The sequence below is a fragment of the Cardiocondyla obscurior genome, linkage group LG03, assembly GCF_019399895.1.
Source record: "Cardiocondyla obscurior isolate alpha-2009 linkage group LG03, Cobs3.1, whole genome shotgun sequence".
NCBI lineage: Eukaryota > Metazoa > Arthropoda > Insecta > Hymenoptera > Formicidae > Cardiocondyla > Cardiocondyla obscurior.
This window is the reverse complement of record NC_091866.1, coordinates 3,554,541-3,570,602: the sequence shown is the minus strand read 5'-3', so window position 1 is coordinate 3,570,602 and position 16,062 is coordinate 3,554,541. Positions and strand designations below refer to the sequence as shown.

Here is a 16,062-nt window from a genome sequence, read left to right as displayed (position 1 = left end):
GGAAGGCTGCGTTTTCCTGAATTGGCCCCGCGTACACCCGGTAGATCCCATCGTTTGAATATGTGTTTAATGTTCCCGTCTATTGTTAGCACAAACGAGCGATGCGGACAACACAATGGCTGGAACTTCACTCTGCGAACTTCGCGTTCCTAAAAGCGTATATACTCGCAGACGTTATAATAATTGGAGTTATGCGCCCCGAAGGAGAATTAATGGCGTTAGAATATGAAAATATAATATTGCGATCCCATCGAAATTTTGCCGAAATTTTTTTTATCTCTCTCTTTTTTTTTTTCTCCAATTTGTGGTACTTCCGAACAATGCTGTTTCAATGAATATCACAGCGCAAGGTGTACGCGATTTTAATTACGTACAATCATATTAATTACTACGAAATAATAATGAAAAATTAATTCAAGTGCGCGATCGCGAATTCGCAAAGGGTCGGAAACGGTCATTGCCGTGTCTAACACGTAGTCATTCACCTAAGTCATTCGCGTGCGACGATTGCGGACCAAGTTTTACGAACTTTTGTTCGCACGCTACGCGCGGCATTCGCGAATCGCGCGCGCAAATTTTCACCGACACGCGGGACGCGAGTAAAAAAAAAAAGGAAAAAAAAAAGAAAATAATAAAACATGCACGCGTGATCACGAAGTGTTCGTGCACGTGAAACTTTCCACCGCGTTTGCGACTTTTCGAGCATCCGGCGGCTCCCACGGTGTCACCGAATGTATACTCAGTTGAATCTATTGTCGGAGCAGGAAACACACAACGTGCCACCGATAGGACTTAGCGAAGCCGAAATAGCTAATGTATCGGGATTAAATAATCGTGCGTCTATACATCCTCTTTTAGAATCGATCGATTGCCTCCTCACATTTTCACGTGCGATAAAAAATCAATCGTATGAAACTTCGCACGTAATTAAAAAATATTAAAACTTACTTGAGATAATTTGCGCAATAGTTTTCTACAGTTTCACCGTATTACGGACCGCCCCGTGCAAAACGGGGAGAATTAGGCGTTTAATTCCTTCAGAAATTATATTTCGATTTGTATTATTTATTTTGCCACTGGGACATATTTTTCTCGCGTACCTTCGCGATCATAACTTTACACGCTATCTTCGTATATTTCAACTGAGAAACATCTCGCGCATTTCTCTCCGCCGCGAAAAACCTATCTCTGTATAAAAACAGTATGATAAAACGTCTCGCGGACGAAGAAACAGCCGGAGAGAAAAGCGGTACGGAATTGCGTCGAAATCTCGGGTCGTCTCGCAGGAAAATATGGTAAAGCGGATCGGCGGAGAAACAAAATACAGCGAAATGGTAACGCAACGAAATCGATCATGGTACCTCGAAACCCGTGCGTCGCGAAATGATAAAATTACCGGCTAATTTATACCGGCGAATATCGAATTAACCGCGGTGTAATAATCAATATTACATCTGCATGCGGTCATCACATCGCTGCGACGGATATATAGGATCGAACAATTAAATTAAAATCTAGTTGAATTACAAATAAAGCTCCCGCCTATCGTTTCGGCGTCGATAAATCAATTTCGGCTTTCCCTCTTGAAGACAATTTTACGAAAAAACGCCACGAAATGACCATCCGGGAGAGGAGCGGCCCGATAAAAATCCCCGCGAGCCAATAAAACGAAATTAGCAAGGCGACGCGCACCGTCGCCGACGTCATTCGCGACCTGGCCATATTTTAATTTATCTCCGTTGTCCACCGTTGTAGATTACAAGCGGAGGAGACCTCGCGGGCCGGTTAATGGCCCGGCGGTCTCGTGGGGGCAGCGGTGAGCCTCGTAGTCGCAGGAGAAAGAAAGAAAAACAGAGAGAGATAGAGAGAGAGAGGGTGCAAAGGGGGGGGAGGGAGGGAGGGAGGTGGGCGACCCCCGCGTGTGTGAAAGTACGCTCGGGTTTAACGATCAACAACGGGGACGTGGGTGTATATTAGCTGCATTGGAGAGGCGAAAGGAGCACGGAGACGGAAGAGGAGGTAGAAGAAAAGAAAAGAAAAAGAAGGAGAAAAAAAAAGAAAAAAAAAAGGAGCGAGACAGGCAAATAACGCCGGGCGCAAAAAGGCAAGAGGCAAGAACTGCGCCGAGTGATCTCTCGGAGGCCCCCAGAGGGAGCGAGCCACGAGAACCACCCATGGTGTCCGTTATTGGAGGACATTAAGTCATTATTGATTACCCCTTCGCGTACGGGCATCCACCGTGCACGGAAAAGCGAAGAAAACGAACCGAGAGTGAGAGAGAAGTTACCGGTGCAAGCTGTCCGTTCTCTCGCGGCTTTTCTGTATATCTTTCTCCCTTACGCCCTTTCTCTTACTTCCTCCTCTATCTCCTCGCTCTCGCGCTCGCCCGTGCCCGTATCCATCGGCTCACCTGAAGGATATTGCAATAATTTGTTATTTTTCACTACCGGCCGTGCCTCTTCCGTCATAAGTCACTCTCGAAGCGAGCCCGTAATGAATCACCGAAAGTAAACATTCCTTACGGCCCACCGTGCTCAACGTCGCGTTGCTCGTCTTATGCTTATGATCGTCTTAGGGAGCCTGAATGAGGAGGAGGGCTATTTCGCAACGAGAATAAACATGGGAACGCCGGTACACCGGTGGGTTTTAGGGAGATTATTTGTTTCGTGCATAGAGAACATTTGTTTCGCTTGTATTCGCGTTGCAGTTAATTTTAATGACCGTAATTGAAAAGTGTATCGGCAAAACATTTTCTCAAAATGTAATATATTTTATTGAATCAAATAATTTATCGATTGTGCGATTTATCGTCGTAAAAAAAAGGAAAGAAAAATATTTAAAAAATTTTCTTCTCTATAAATTCTTCTCGCGTGCAGAATATAAAAATACGTTCGCTCGACTTTGCAGTCGCCGCCTCTGGAAGGCCACTAACTTTTGTTTTGCATATACATATATATATGTAGAGAAAAATATTCTCGTTGAGCTGCGAACGTACGCGGCTAACACATGGACACGCGCTGACAAAGATAGTCGGGCCGTGGAAGTGACACGTCCCGGCTAAAACCCTCGTAAACCCGGCATTACGAAGTCGGTGTCGCGGCGCCAGCCGTATTAATTAAAGCCTATCAATTCGAGGCGTATTGCCTATCCTAACCAGGGAACCGACGCGGAATATCTCTCTAAACCCGGTACACACGTCCTCGTTGCGGCGCCAATAACGCACCCCTCGCACGAGCACATACACGCGCGACAATATATGACGTTCCCGGCGCGGAAATTTCTGTGTGGGTATTAATTCCGCGCAGGACGCTGCCGGAAATGGTATTATCTCAACGGTTGAACTTCTTGCCATTGCCGCGAAGCCCGAAATTTAAGCCCCGTTCGCTGAGAGGTATCTTCATATCTCGTCGCCAAGTTGCTTCCAAGCGCGCGCTGTTGTTTCCTCAGCGTCGAGCGGCTCCTCCGTCTCATGCGCCTTCTAAATTATTACGGCAAATACAGGGAGGGGAAAGCTCGCTTTTGTTTATACTTCCAGGACAGAAAAGTTCCTTAAACCGCGTCCAATCTAAACTGATCGAAACTGACACGCGTGGGTTCGGGCTTTGTTTGCACAAAGACTGTCAAAATATCTCGCTCGCGTAGCGCCGAAGATTCGGGATCGGCGGAGCCGGCTACATTGTGCATCCTTGGCATGATATTCGCTCGACGCCCGGGCGTTGTTGCTTGTTCTTCCTGTTCTGCCTCTTTCCTCGCGCCCGGTTCTCGAAAGGGCCCCGGTAACCTCGAGGCTATTAGGGCGGTCCAAGTATTTGAACCTCACACCTCGATCCTTCGGCTGGGAGAAAGGCACCTGCTCTTTTGGGACTGGGCGGTTCGTAATTACCTACCCTATGCTTCGCCCACCGGGCCCCGCGCGTAGATGTAATCAAAACGAATGATTTGAAAACTCAATTACCCTCATTACGTCTATTAAAGTGTCTATCCGGCGCGGCTGTTCCTTCACTCTCCGTTCCTCTTCGTTCATCATGACACGAAGGATACAGAGGACTTTTCGATCAGCTTTACAAAACTCACGGTGCTGCTCGCTTTTTTTCCCCCTCGCATATTCCCTGAGTACGTCGCTTTTTGTGGCACTCGAATTTTCTGATCGAATCGAGTAGAATAATGAAGACTTCCTTTATAATCGATCTTCAATGGCTTTTTTACTTTCGTTATAAAATAAAAAAAAAAGTTATACGTTCTTGTGTAATATTAGAAAATCGTGAGATATATGTATAGTATCATAAATTTATAGAATACCATATAAATACATTTTTATGGGAGCAATCTTTACGTTATGCAATCGAATCGAATAAGCATCTCTGCGTAAAAAAATTTGTCAAGCTTGTTTTATTTTTTTTTTTTTCTGAATGATAATAGCCCGGTGCTCTTAGCTGCAGACTATGCAATAAACAGTAGTCTCTCTTTCTTTTTTTTTTTTTTCCTTTTTTTCTCTCAGTCGTCTTCCTCTTCGTCTTGTCTCGTGAGCGAGAGACGCGTTCGTGTGAGAAAGGGGAACGCAAGGTGGGCGAAAGGGATGCATCCCGCCCCGCTGAGCAGCGCTAATTGTCACGTGCATCTCGCTCGTCATCTGTATCTGTCTCCCGAGAGAATCAAACACGCGCTCGTAAACACAGCCCTCGCCTCTCGAGGGCACGATTTTGATTGATTCACGCGTTGCACCTCGCAGTGAGCTCTTAATCGTTATTATAATTCTCGCATTTGCATCTTTGCGCGACCCGAGGCCCCGGATATGCAGGAAACGCCATCGGCGATTATAATCGAATTTGTCGCTCGTTGAAAGAGTACCGGCTTGGCTTGAAATTATCATCACGGACCCGTTCCCGTTCGGACATTATCTCATTGATCGAGCGTTTCGAAGCATCGATATCGTAACGTCAGGTTCAAGAAGGAAACGGCTCTTTTCAAATTGACAGGCACGTTAAACAATTAATTACAACTGTTATAAAAGCGGCAATATTTTAATTAAAAAAAGAAGAAAAAAAACGTAATTAATTAAATACGTTTTGTTCGCTTTTAAGATAGAAGTTATTAATCCGCATGCGTCCAGAAAATTATCTCTTAATATAGGAAATACCTAAACTTGAATTACGTTACGCGCGGACAGGTCTGCCTTAACTAACTTCGTGCAAACGTTATCAGAGCCAAGAAAAGACTGCTCTACGAACGCTGCTCCCGTCATTTGAACAGAAACTTCGATTGTCATGAAGCCCCCGCTGACGCAATTTCGTGCAACGTGATTTCCCGCATAATCGTAAACTCGTCTCACTCGCGCCTCACGCCGGGAATGCATTTATTCGCGTGCGGTCGCTCGGATTTATAATGAGCGATTCGATGTGATCGCTATAAAGTACGTAGTAGTCTCCCGCCTTCGGCTAACAGACCCCACAATCGACGCAAGAAACAGGAAATTGTAATTAGCCGTCTGGTTATTACGGCACGTCGCGGTAGGTATTAAGACATTTCTATCGAGATTATCCCTCAGCGGCATTCTCGTGCGGAGCGATCTCGCGCGCTAGCATAAAACTAATTAGCCCCTCGCTAATTAGAACCGACGGTTTTTTTTTTCTTTTTTTTTTTCGACGATGTTTGGCTTTTTGCTAACGTTGCATCACGTAGAAAACAGTTTGCACGGTTTCGAGATAAGAACAACAACTGAATGCTTATCCGGTAGACCTTCGTTCGCAAAATTTTAATTCAACACGCACTTTCTTTTCTTTAATTACTTTAGATTTGTTCTCCCATTATGCACGTATTCTTTTATTACGAACTGTGAAATATTACCACGTTTTTATTCTTCCGAGAAGGAGAGAAAGAGATAAATTCAACCGAACAATTTTATTTTCCGAATTATATTAAGTTCATATAAGCAGCTGTATAATGTTATTTTATGACAATATCACTAAAAATTTATATGCAGAAATGTAATTCAATAGCAAAAGCATTCGGAAGATACACGCGGTTTCGGAAACACGGCGTACTTGGAGAACGTTTTCTTCGATATTTTGTTCACGAATACGTATTGCTTTTTTCTATTTTTTCTCTCTCTCTCTCTTTTTTTTTTCCAACGCGAGTTTGCTCGCGGTTACGCAAGAATTGGCTGAAGCCGGCGAAAGAACGACCCGTTTACTTTTTATTGTCTTCGTAAAATTCCTGAAACGGAATATGCGCGCGTGAATTTTTTTTACATATTTATGTATGCGTACGATATTTTATGACGGTATGCCGCGAAACTTCGTAGAATCGCATTCAGTGCACGACTGATCGCGTATTCGCGATTCGCACCGGTGTCGACTGGTCCTCTACGCACGAAATAGTCGCAGTTGAACGCGATTCTTAAGTTTTTCCTCGAGACTGGTGGAGCCAATTCCCCCCGAGTATTCCAAAGTTTTCCCGACGTCATAACTAAAAATTAGTCTTTATATTACCTACGCAACTTTCTTTCTGATCTTTCCATTAATTTCTTTAACTTCCTCCTCTTGTTCCTGCACTTTTTATTGTTATTCATAATTAAATAACTTCAGCAAGCTATTTCTGCGTTCCCTAAGTTACTGCGACGTGAAAACATCCCTGGCAAAGATCATTTAGCGAAATATTTTTGCGAAACGACAATTGAGAGGTTCCTTCGGGGTACTCGGGGAAAAATATTTCTTAAGCGTACTCCAAATAACATTCTGAGACTATTCCGCCTTCTTTCTGCGCTACAGTTTAAAACTATCTGCATTTCCCGGGGCATGAGCGCGCTCGGAAAGTTTCTATTTCCATCACGGCGGGATAAAGGACGTTTCTCGCGCATCGATCGCGAGGATTTAAGGAGAGCGGACCTGATAGCGGGACGAACGCCGCGATAAAGGAGCGAACGTGAAAATCGGCATCCCGGGGGCCTCCACTCACGCGAGCCCTCTGCGCCCGCGATCTTTTACGCCGTCTTTACGTACATACCCTCGTAATTCGTTCGGCGCGGCGCGGCGCGCCGTTCGGCCATATCGCGCTCGCGCTCGTTAAAGCGCTCGAAAATGCTCTTAACACCTGCAGCACGTCACACATTACGGTGCTGCATTAAATCCAGCTTGGCGCGACGTTAATGCCCCGGAAGCCCTGAACGGAAAAAGGAAGAGTGGTAGGGGCGAGGAAAAGTGAAGAAGGGCGGGAGAGGGAAAAAACCTCAATCGAGCAAACTAACCCGAGTAGAAATTTATTTTTACCTAATAATTAGCTAGCCAATTCGTGGCTCATCTCGCGGCTGTCTGGCAAAACTGTCCAACATTGAGCCAGAAATATAACGCTCGAATCGTTCAAGTACCACGCATTTATTTCTAATTAATGAGGAGCTGAAAAAAGCTAGATATCTAAACGTTTTTCGCCGCGTACGAGTCTTCTGCACGTCTCAACCTACCTAACACGTGCTCGACTGCCGAGATCGCTTGTCGCAGGATCCGCGGACCGCCGCGGTAGTGTGAGTACGTGCGTGTGTTGACATCTGGCCGGCAGATTTTTTTTTTTTTTTTTAAATGGAACGCGAGGCGCGGGCGCGAATCGCTCACGTGCATCGAAATATGAACGTCAGATGAGATAATGAATTGTGGCTAGTTTTAATAGCCGATCAAGCCTCATTTTTTGCATGCCTGTGTTCGTACATGCTTGCGCTGTGTCGCGTTTATCACCTCGACGTCACGCGCGGTTGCAGTTACGGTGGGGATTAGAAGGACCGCGTAAATTGGGATTAGAAACAACCATAAATCGAGCGGGCTAGAATAATTCGAGTGCAACTAGAGTGAACGATCAAAGTTGCGATCTCTATCGCGAAACACGCTCTGCAAAAACGAATACGATTAAAAATGATATAAAGAACGATTTTACGGTATTATTAACGTTTTTCTTAAAAGCGTTCAATAAATAGCGCAGTCGCGGGATTCAATTGAATGCGTTCAAATAAGTAAAAAAAAAAAATTTTTTTTAATGGTTTCGAGACAAGACAGAAGTTGGTTACAGTTGCGCAAATGTTTAAACATATGTAAAATGATCGATCGCATTTACAATTCGCGTCGTAAATACTCCGGCAGATACCGGCGATGCATTATAAACGCAGCATACGGACGTAGCTTATCGGTTATGCACCCGGTTTTGAATGCAGACGCGCCGCTTTGGCGCGCGCGTGGTCGTCGCTTTTTTGATTCCGCCCGTTGTGCGGCATCGGTATTTCATGAAGGACTTGTTTCGGGCCGCGGTCGGCTTTTTCTCCGATTTCGCGTTTCGGCATTTATTCTCGGTTACCGGATGCGGCCCGCGCGTTTTTGCTACGCCCGGGATTTATCATTTCTCGCGTCGCGGGAATATATCTCGCGCGGCGAGGCGCGTGTTAGGTTCGTGATTTGTGTGCGCGTTCGGCCGTCCCGGATACGCGAAGCGCCGGGGTATCGCGCAAATATCTCCGTGGTAATTATGAATTTTTTAAGCAGCGGTCAGGGTCGAAGAATAAAATCATTAGAGAGCCCGCGAGGGAGGGAGAAGCGAGAATAGCCGTATTCCTCGTCCACGTGGAATTTACGGTGATTAAATTAATAAGCGATAAATTAATTCAGTATCGGATGAAAGTTTCGAGAGGCGTGTCACATTAGTCTTTCGTCTTCTCGTCGGAACGAAAGCGTTTTCATGCGCGCGCGGGCGAATATACGTGTTAATATGGTGATTTAGGGCGCGCGGCAGCGGCTTCCCGAGACGAAATCTCGTGCGTGCGTGAGCGGTCGGACGGGAGATGCGTGGTAAGACAGCGGGGTGACAAAGCATTAATTAAGTCGTACACGTTTATCGGATATTCCAGCGACGGCTTACGGCCCCGCGAGCAAGTATACCGACCTGGCGGAGAAAATCGCCCGGTATAACGCGACGCCGACGATGAAATGTGTCGAGCGTTACTAGCGATGCTGTCTCGTAAACCTCGGCGGGATTAAACAGTGAGTGTTCGCGATATGAGCGCCGGCCTCAGGTAAAAAATTCACCTCCTACCCGCAAAGCTACTACGCGCGGCGATATTTCGGTAATAAACGCGATATTAATAGATATTTTTCGTGAACACGCACGCACACGCAGTCTAAAATTATTCTCGGTGGTGTAACCCGATGCGAGAAAGGACATTGAATTTTTGCACAGGCAAAATTGACTCGAAATTGATTAAATAATTCCCAGATAAAAAAATAAAAAAAAAGAAAGAGAGAGAGAATTATACCGGGGAAAGCAAAGGCAAAGGAACGCTTTCAGACACGCGTATAAGAGATTCAGAGATTCGGGTGTATACGTAACCTCGTTTCTTTACGTTAAATATGAGTATTTCGTGAAACAAACAGTTATTATTATTACCGAAATACCAAAAGGCACGGGTAATGGTATCGTTAAAACAACACTGTGAGATCGTGGGAGATAAATTCGGCGCAGGTTTTTATTCTTTTCCGAAATGGCTACCGGCTTTCCCAGTCTCGCCGTAATTCAATTCTTAAGGGTATCAAACACACAACCCTTTCATTAGGCGGACCCCTTCATCAGCGTAAAGAGTCGCGCGGGGATAGGACGGAGGAGTAAAGGGCAGAGGATGGGGAGGGAGCTTGATGTCGGGCGGACAACGAAGTTACGTTGCAGAAGTACCTAAAGCGAAAACTCCACCGATCGATAAGGACGTCGTCGTTGTCCTTGAAACTGGACAACGACTTTACGTCAGTGAGATATAATATATGATGGGACAATAATGTAAAACTTTAAAATTAATTCGGAGACGCAGGTATCGCGAAGAAAAAGTTACGTTTATCAAATCGTACTCTTCGTCGAGTCTAGATAAATTTTGTGAGTGATTGAAAAACGCAAACTTTGTTCCGATCACTTGTAACGCCTCGTTACCGTATCTTTAATTGCTGAAAGCAATTTAGGAAACTCGTATGCCAGAAGTCTGTTTTCGCTATTGGCGTACACGTATTCTCAAACGCTTATTTCGCCGGTGGTAAATTCTCAATAAACAATACGCAGCGGCGGCGTTTTGCGGAGGGAAACGTTCGGAAATACATACAAACGAACGAGATCACTCGCAAGGGGGTGGGTGCCGCAAAAAGCGGGGCTCGTGTGGAACAAGTTTTAACAGCCTCGCCGTCACGAGGCTCGGTAGTTTCGTACAATTTGTCGACTGCGCGGCCCGCGCATTCGCGCCGGAATAATGCGTCTCCGCGGGCGACTCTTCGAAGCTGAACGAGGGAAACAATTCGGCGGGCTCGAAAAACAGGCGACGGGCCAATCGCACAAATAATTCATTGTAATATATTCCGTGTTTGCGCGCGCGAACGAGAGGCGGTGAGAAAGGGAGCGCGGGGAGAGGTGCGAGAGAGAGAAAACGGGTGGAAGAGAGACGGGGATCTCTCGCAGGCGTATCATTAATGCCTTTTTCCGATGCAACAAAAAGGCGGCGGTCGTGACACGCCGCAATATTCAACCGGACCGATACTTCGCGACCGGGCGCATTCGGCTCGCTCGCTCACCGGCCGCGCGAGGAATCACGCGATCGGCGACGGCGGCGAGCTTGCCGCTCTACCACCGACTTGCAGATGCTGGCGCGCGCTGGGTGGCGGCGGTAATTGCATGTAATTTTCACTATAGATTAAGAGAATCGAGGCGAGACCTTTTTTTCCCGCGGGCGCAAAAATTGAACGCCGCGTTTACACGAAACGCAGGAAAGGCGTGGAGCGGAGCCCGATCGCGCCGAATGGACCTCGTCCTGTTGTTTACCGCAGATCGTCCTGGCGGCAAGACAAAAAACCGGCTATTCCCTTTCTCTTTCTTCTAGGAATAAAAAAGTCACCGCTTGAATCGCAGATATTTCGACCACGTAGTCCCCGTCTGTTTTATTTTTTTTCCCTTTTTTTTCTAACATTGTAACTATTAATGTAATTATGCGGCGAACTAAAAGTTGTTGGTAAAAAAAATTCACAATTTTATGAAATCAAAACGCTTAACAAAATTACTGTGCAGGTAATTAAAAACATTCTTCTAGTCTATGTTTCACAGGATAAAATAAAAAATAAGATAATGATAACGTAATTAAGTTGTCATGAAAATACGATTGCGCTCCCACTTACTTTGCATACGCGCGTCGTCTCGTATCGTTTATCACGAATGTTTTAAGATGTATTTGCATATCGTGTCGGGATATTATTATCGCTCATAGCTACTCGCCACGTCGGTTTGCGACCGAAAGGTTAATTCCGCGAAATGAATATAAAATGTCCCAATGGTATCCTCATTAGCGTTTCATGATATTGCACCGTTTTTATGATTTACAGCGGCCGCGCGCGGCCGCTTGTTTCCCGGCTTGTGTATTGCCCCTGCAATTTTTTAAATCTGCGCGTCGCCGCGGCGCCGCGCGATGCGTACACGCGCTTATACTGCGGCCGTGAATATTTAAATATTCTGACGTGACGAATAATTAATGCCGCGCTAATAAAGCGGACGTGCACGACGCGAAATGTCGCGCGATCGCGCGACGTACGATAACAACGTGATGCGGAACAATCGTTTCCAGTTACGTGGAATTTTAAATGTGCCATGAATTATTTGCGAGGATAATGTATTTTGAAACGGACTATTATGCTAGAGAAGTTTATTTCGCGGCGAAGAAATAAAGAACTTCCCTGATCTTCATGTCTCCTCCGCGCGTTTTTAATTATGAATTATTTATACACGCCGCATCTTACTACTTAGAAAAAAAAAAATATGATATCTTTAAAAGTGATATTAAAATATTAAAATCGAATAGAAAATATTACTTTATTTAATTCTTAAGCAAATTATTGCCGTGTATGATATGTTAAGAAAAATAATTAAGTGGCTTTGGGGCAAAAGAAATTTTAATGGCAAATTCTAGGGCAAATTTGAAAACGGTAGAGCCAAGGCTTTTCTACTTTTCTGTAACGAATTTCGTTAGGAGCCAATTATTCGCAAAAACTAGTAATAGTCGCGTTTACACACACCCGTAGACTTTTCTACCGGCGGCCGAGAGCGGAGAGGCGCAAAGGCGTCGCGGCGCTCGCACGGAAGTGAAAAAATTCGCGGAATCGCAAAATTTCGTAGGCGTGTTTAGGGACCATCAAGTCGCACGCTCACTCAGCGCTCGCAGTGCCGGGCTCTCTCATTTACTGGCGAATTGTGCCCGGGCGCGTTAATGCATCGCTCGCACGCCATCGTCGAGGGAGGTTCGCTCGCCGTGAACGAGACATTGTTGCGCCGAACTCGCGCGAAAAGTGCACGCTGATTGAATGCGCCGAATTCGCACGACGGGCTCTGTCCTGAAACCCCGCGTCAGCATCGTTGCATGCCACTCGTTGCGATTCATTGTATTCGGAAGATCTCGCAATATTTGCGCAGCCGTTACAAAACGGCCGCGAGTAATCGTCGAAAAATAATGACGGGGCAGCGTGCATTTTGTATCTTTCGCACCTCGATTTGTAGAACTAACCTTTAAATCGTCGTATCTTATTGTTCCTCGCGTACGTCGTCTCGTCGCGGTAGGTGGGCCCCCGGGAGTGGTAATTCCAGGACGATCTCCGCCAAAGTTCTCCCTTCGATGAATGAAAGTCTAAAAAAAAGCAAATGAATTTTCGTCACCGGTATTAGCGAACATACGTGCCGCGGCGTCCGCGGCCGGCGCGTCGATTGAGTGGGAGTAATTGGGGGGAAGAGAAACGGAGACAGCGCGCAACGTACCTCGATGCGTGATTACTCGAGCGGGAGTTGCGTAGCGTACAAAATCAGAGATCTAGCGAGCACCGAAAATTAGTGGTATTTGACGAAGAACGCAATCAGTCATGACGAACTCACTTTCAAGAGAGTCATCTCTACGCGGAGAGTACTTTCGAACGCTTCTCGTTACCTTAAGGGTAATTTGAATTACATTAACGCGTCGATACATACTTCGCCTTAAGCTCCCCGCGCGTAATGATTATTAATTAAGGACGATTTTTACCACGCGGTTGTGCTTTAGTTAGAATCAGAAAGAGGTGATAAGTGAGTCGAGTCGTGATTAGAACTAATGCGCATCAATAGAAATTTAGTTTAAATCCGCGGTCAAGTTCCGGCGTCGAATTTGACCGGAAGCGGCCATTAACTTTTAGGATAGCCAACTGCGTTTTCGCTGGACGCGCCGCGGCTGGCTAAACTGCGCTCTTGGTAGAACCGAAAGTTAATGGGCGCTTCGTGTAACGCAGAAACGGAGCTGTCGCTTTAATTGAGGAATATCGCAACGAATCCACCGCCTACAAGCTCGTAACGTATAAATATCTGTAATATTCAACGAGATAATCGGTATGCGCGTATTATTTTAATGCGTAAAGTGCGTAGTGCTCGAGAAAGACGCGCAGATATCCGTGCCCGTTGGCGTACGTAAATCGCGTCTTTTCGTTACGGCGTTACTTGAATAATTTGCTTGCTAGCAGTCGAATACCTTGCGTGGCAGGCTGAACTAATCATATGTATTCTTTTTGTAATGCAGAAAGACTCGTGCGGATGAGCAGGAGACTCGGAGGACAGCGAGCGAGCGGCGTACCCGAATCTCGCACTATCGACACGTCATCATTTTTTTCTGTCTCCTGCCGGCAGCCAAAGACGCCACTTTCGATGGAGAAATAATTACGCTGGATGACTGAAAACTGCAATCAACGATCGGTGGCCGGAGAATATCCACGGAGCGAATACACCGGACACATTATTTGTGTAAGTACTTATTAATTTTTATTTCTCAGATGATATTTATGCGTTTCTATTATATGTTAATTTACCCAATTTTATATAATAAATATATTTCTTCTCATAAATCTCGTCGCGGTAGATAGAATATTTTAAATAATCTTATTGATATAATTTGATATAAATTGAATAAATTGGTATTAATTTTTCTTCTGTTTAGGTAAAAAATCTTGTGCAAGAAAAGCTGACACGACCCGACACTCTGAGAGGATGAAATGAGAGAAGGAAAAGGCTAAAAAAGGCATCGTGCTTTGGCAGAACTACCATCAAGTAAGCGGCATTTTAATTACGCATATTCATTTATTTTAAATCAAAAATATGTTGCTAAGAGCCTCTGCAATTAACATTTTTATTCTTTTTTGTTACAGCATCATTGTAGCTGTAATTCAACTGCTGTACATTAGAGTGGTGAGTCCAGAATATTTTTCACAACATCAGTGCTGCGGGAACAAGTTCGACGAAAAATAATATTAATTGTGATATTGTTCATTTTATTTTATATAATAATTAAACATTGTAAAACGTGCGTTTCACTGTCGCGTTAAAGAAAGCTATTTTTAATGTAACAATTTTCACCGTGATAAATTTAAAGACACGTACAACCTTATAACGCTTTAAAAAATAATTGGTTGAAACGAATAAAATACCGCCGAGACATATTTACAAGTCCGCAGTTACATATATGTTAAAACAAATCTCAATATACATGTATTTTAAAGGGATAATATTTGGCATAGATTTTACTGTAGCTTGTTCAATTTCAGAGCGACAATAATAAACAGAGCGCTGGTCTTGGGTCAAGCGAGTCGGGCGAACTATGCTCGCGTAATACTCCCCCACCACTCCTGCACCGTCTTATTCGGAGCCGATAGCACGTACGCAGCGGACCTACCTCGCAGCACGTGGTAGAAAAGTACATCGCACTTGAGAACGAAGCTCTTGATCGTCGTATGATGGTAAGTACGTCTTTGTAGCATTGGGTGGGATCTCTGATATGCCGAGAATACTAGATTTATGCTTATCTAATTGTCGTTTGTCTTTTCTGTTTCAGATACGCAGAAACCAACGCACTCTCGTCGTCGTGGTACTGAATACGTCCCATCTGAGAGGAGGAGGAGGTCCAGGACGGGCATCATGCTTCGGCGGAGCAACGTTTTGGTATGTATGATTTTTAGTCACTTTTATTAACATAAAATTAACAGTTTTTCAGGATTGCTTTATCGTTTCAATAACAACTAAAATTATTAAAGAGTATAATAATTAATAGATAAAGAACCTTTAAATTTTTGAAATGTTTAATCTTCTAGAAATCTTGTTTGGATAATATATACATTTATTTTTTTATTTATTAACTGATCAACTAATTTAAAACGCGTAAAAATTATATTTTCAACAATTGACATTATTTCAAGCATCTCTATAATTTAAATTTAATTTTTATATGTTACAGAATCGCTGTAGCTGCGAACTCCGCCGCTGCGCATCAAATCGGTAAGTCAAAAAAATTTTTTTAAATGCGAACGTCATTTCCCACATTGGAAATTATAAACTAAAGGAATAAATAATAACGTTATAATATTAAAAAAAAAAAATTACATAAATTAATATTAAAATAAAATGATTTACGAGCTTTAAACTTGAGAAATTTTAATTTATTATTATTGAATTCTCTTAAACACATAAAATAAAAAAAAAAAACGAAATCAATTCCAAATGCATCGTGCGCTGCCACACAAAGGCTTTAAGTCGTTGTTGCGAACACAAAAAAAGGAGTACATTTTCTGCTAGCTAGCGTAGTACGTTTTATTACTTCATCAACGAAAGAATAGCTGATACTATGACACGCGGTATGGTTAATACCTCGGTAAGAACCTGGTTCTTACACGGTAATAGAATATAGCGACGGTGACTCGTGTCTTTAAAGTACGACTGGATTACATCTGGGAACGCACGTGACAACGTCACGGGCCGGGTGGATTTAAATTTACAATGAATATATGCCGGTGACTTCGGTGATTCCGCGTAATCCCAGAGCGTAAGACCTCGGGCGCGTCCATCTAGACGGTCGGCTCTTACGCACTAGGTCGCATCCCATAACTAGATTAATCCCGCGCCTCCCCTCGCCTGCTAACCGTCCTTTGCATCTGCCACTCTCTACCGCAAGGTCTACGCGATCGCTTGCCGATCCCCTCGGGATCTGCCTTTGGCCCCTCTCGGCAAGCCCCT

General features: G+C 44.4%; 1 long non-coding RNA gene across 1 annotated transcript in view; it reads left to right on the top strand.

Moving 5' to 3' along the window:
* Positions 1 to 16,062, top strand: part of LOC139101221 (uncharacterized) — a 198,938-nt gene that overhangs the window by 146,644 nt on the left and 36,232 nt on the right. The window contains exons 13-18 of the long non-coding RNA XR_011545521.1: positions 13,583 to 13,803; positions 13,997 to 14,106; positions 14,205 to 14,244; positions 14,601 to 14,792; positions 14,888 to 14,994; positions 15,287 to 15,327. This is a non-coding gene — a long non-coding RNA (uncharacterized lncRNA). The remainder of the gene's footprint in view (positions 1 to 13,582; positions 13,804 to 13,996; positions 14,107 to 14,204; positions 14,245 to 14,600; positions 14,793 to 14,887; positions 14,995 to 15,286; positions 15,328 to 16,062) is intronic.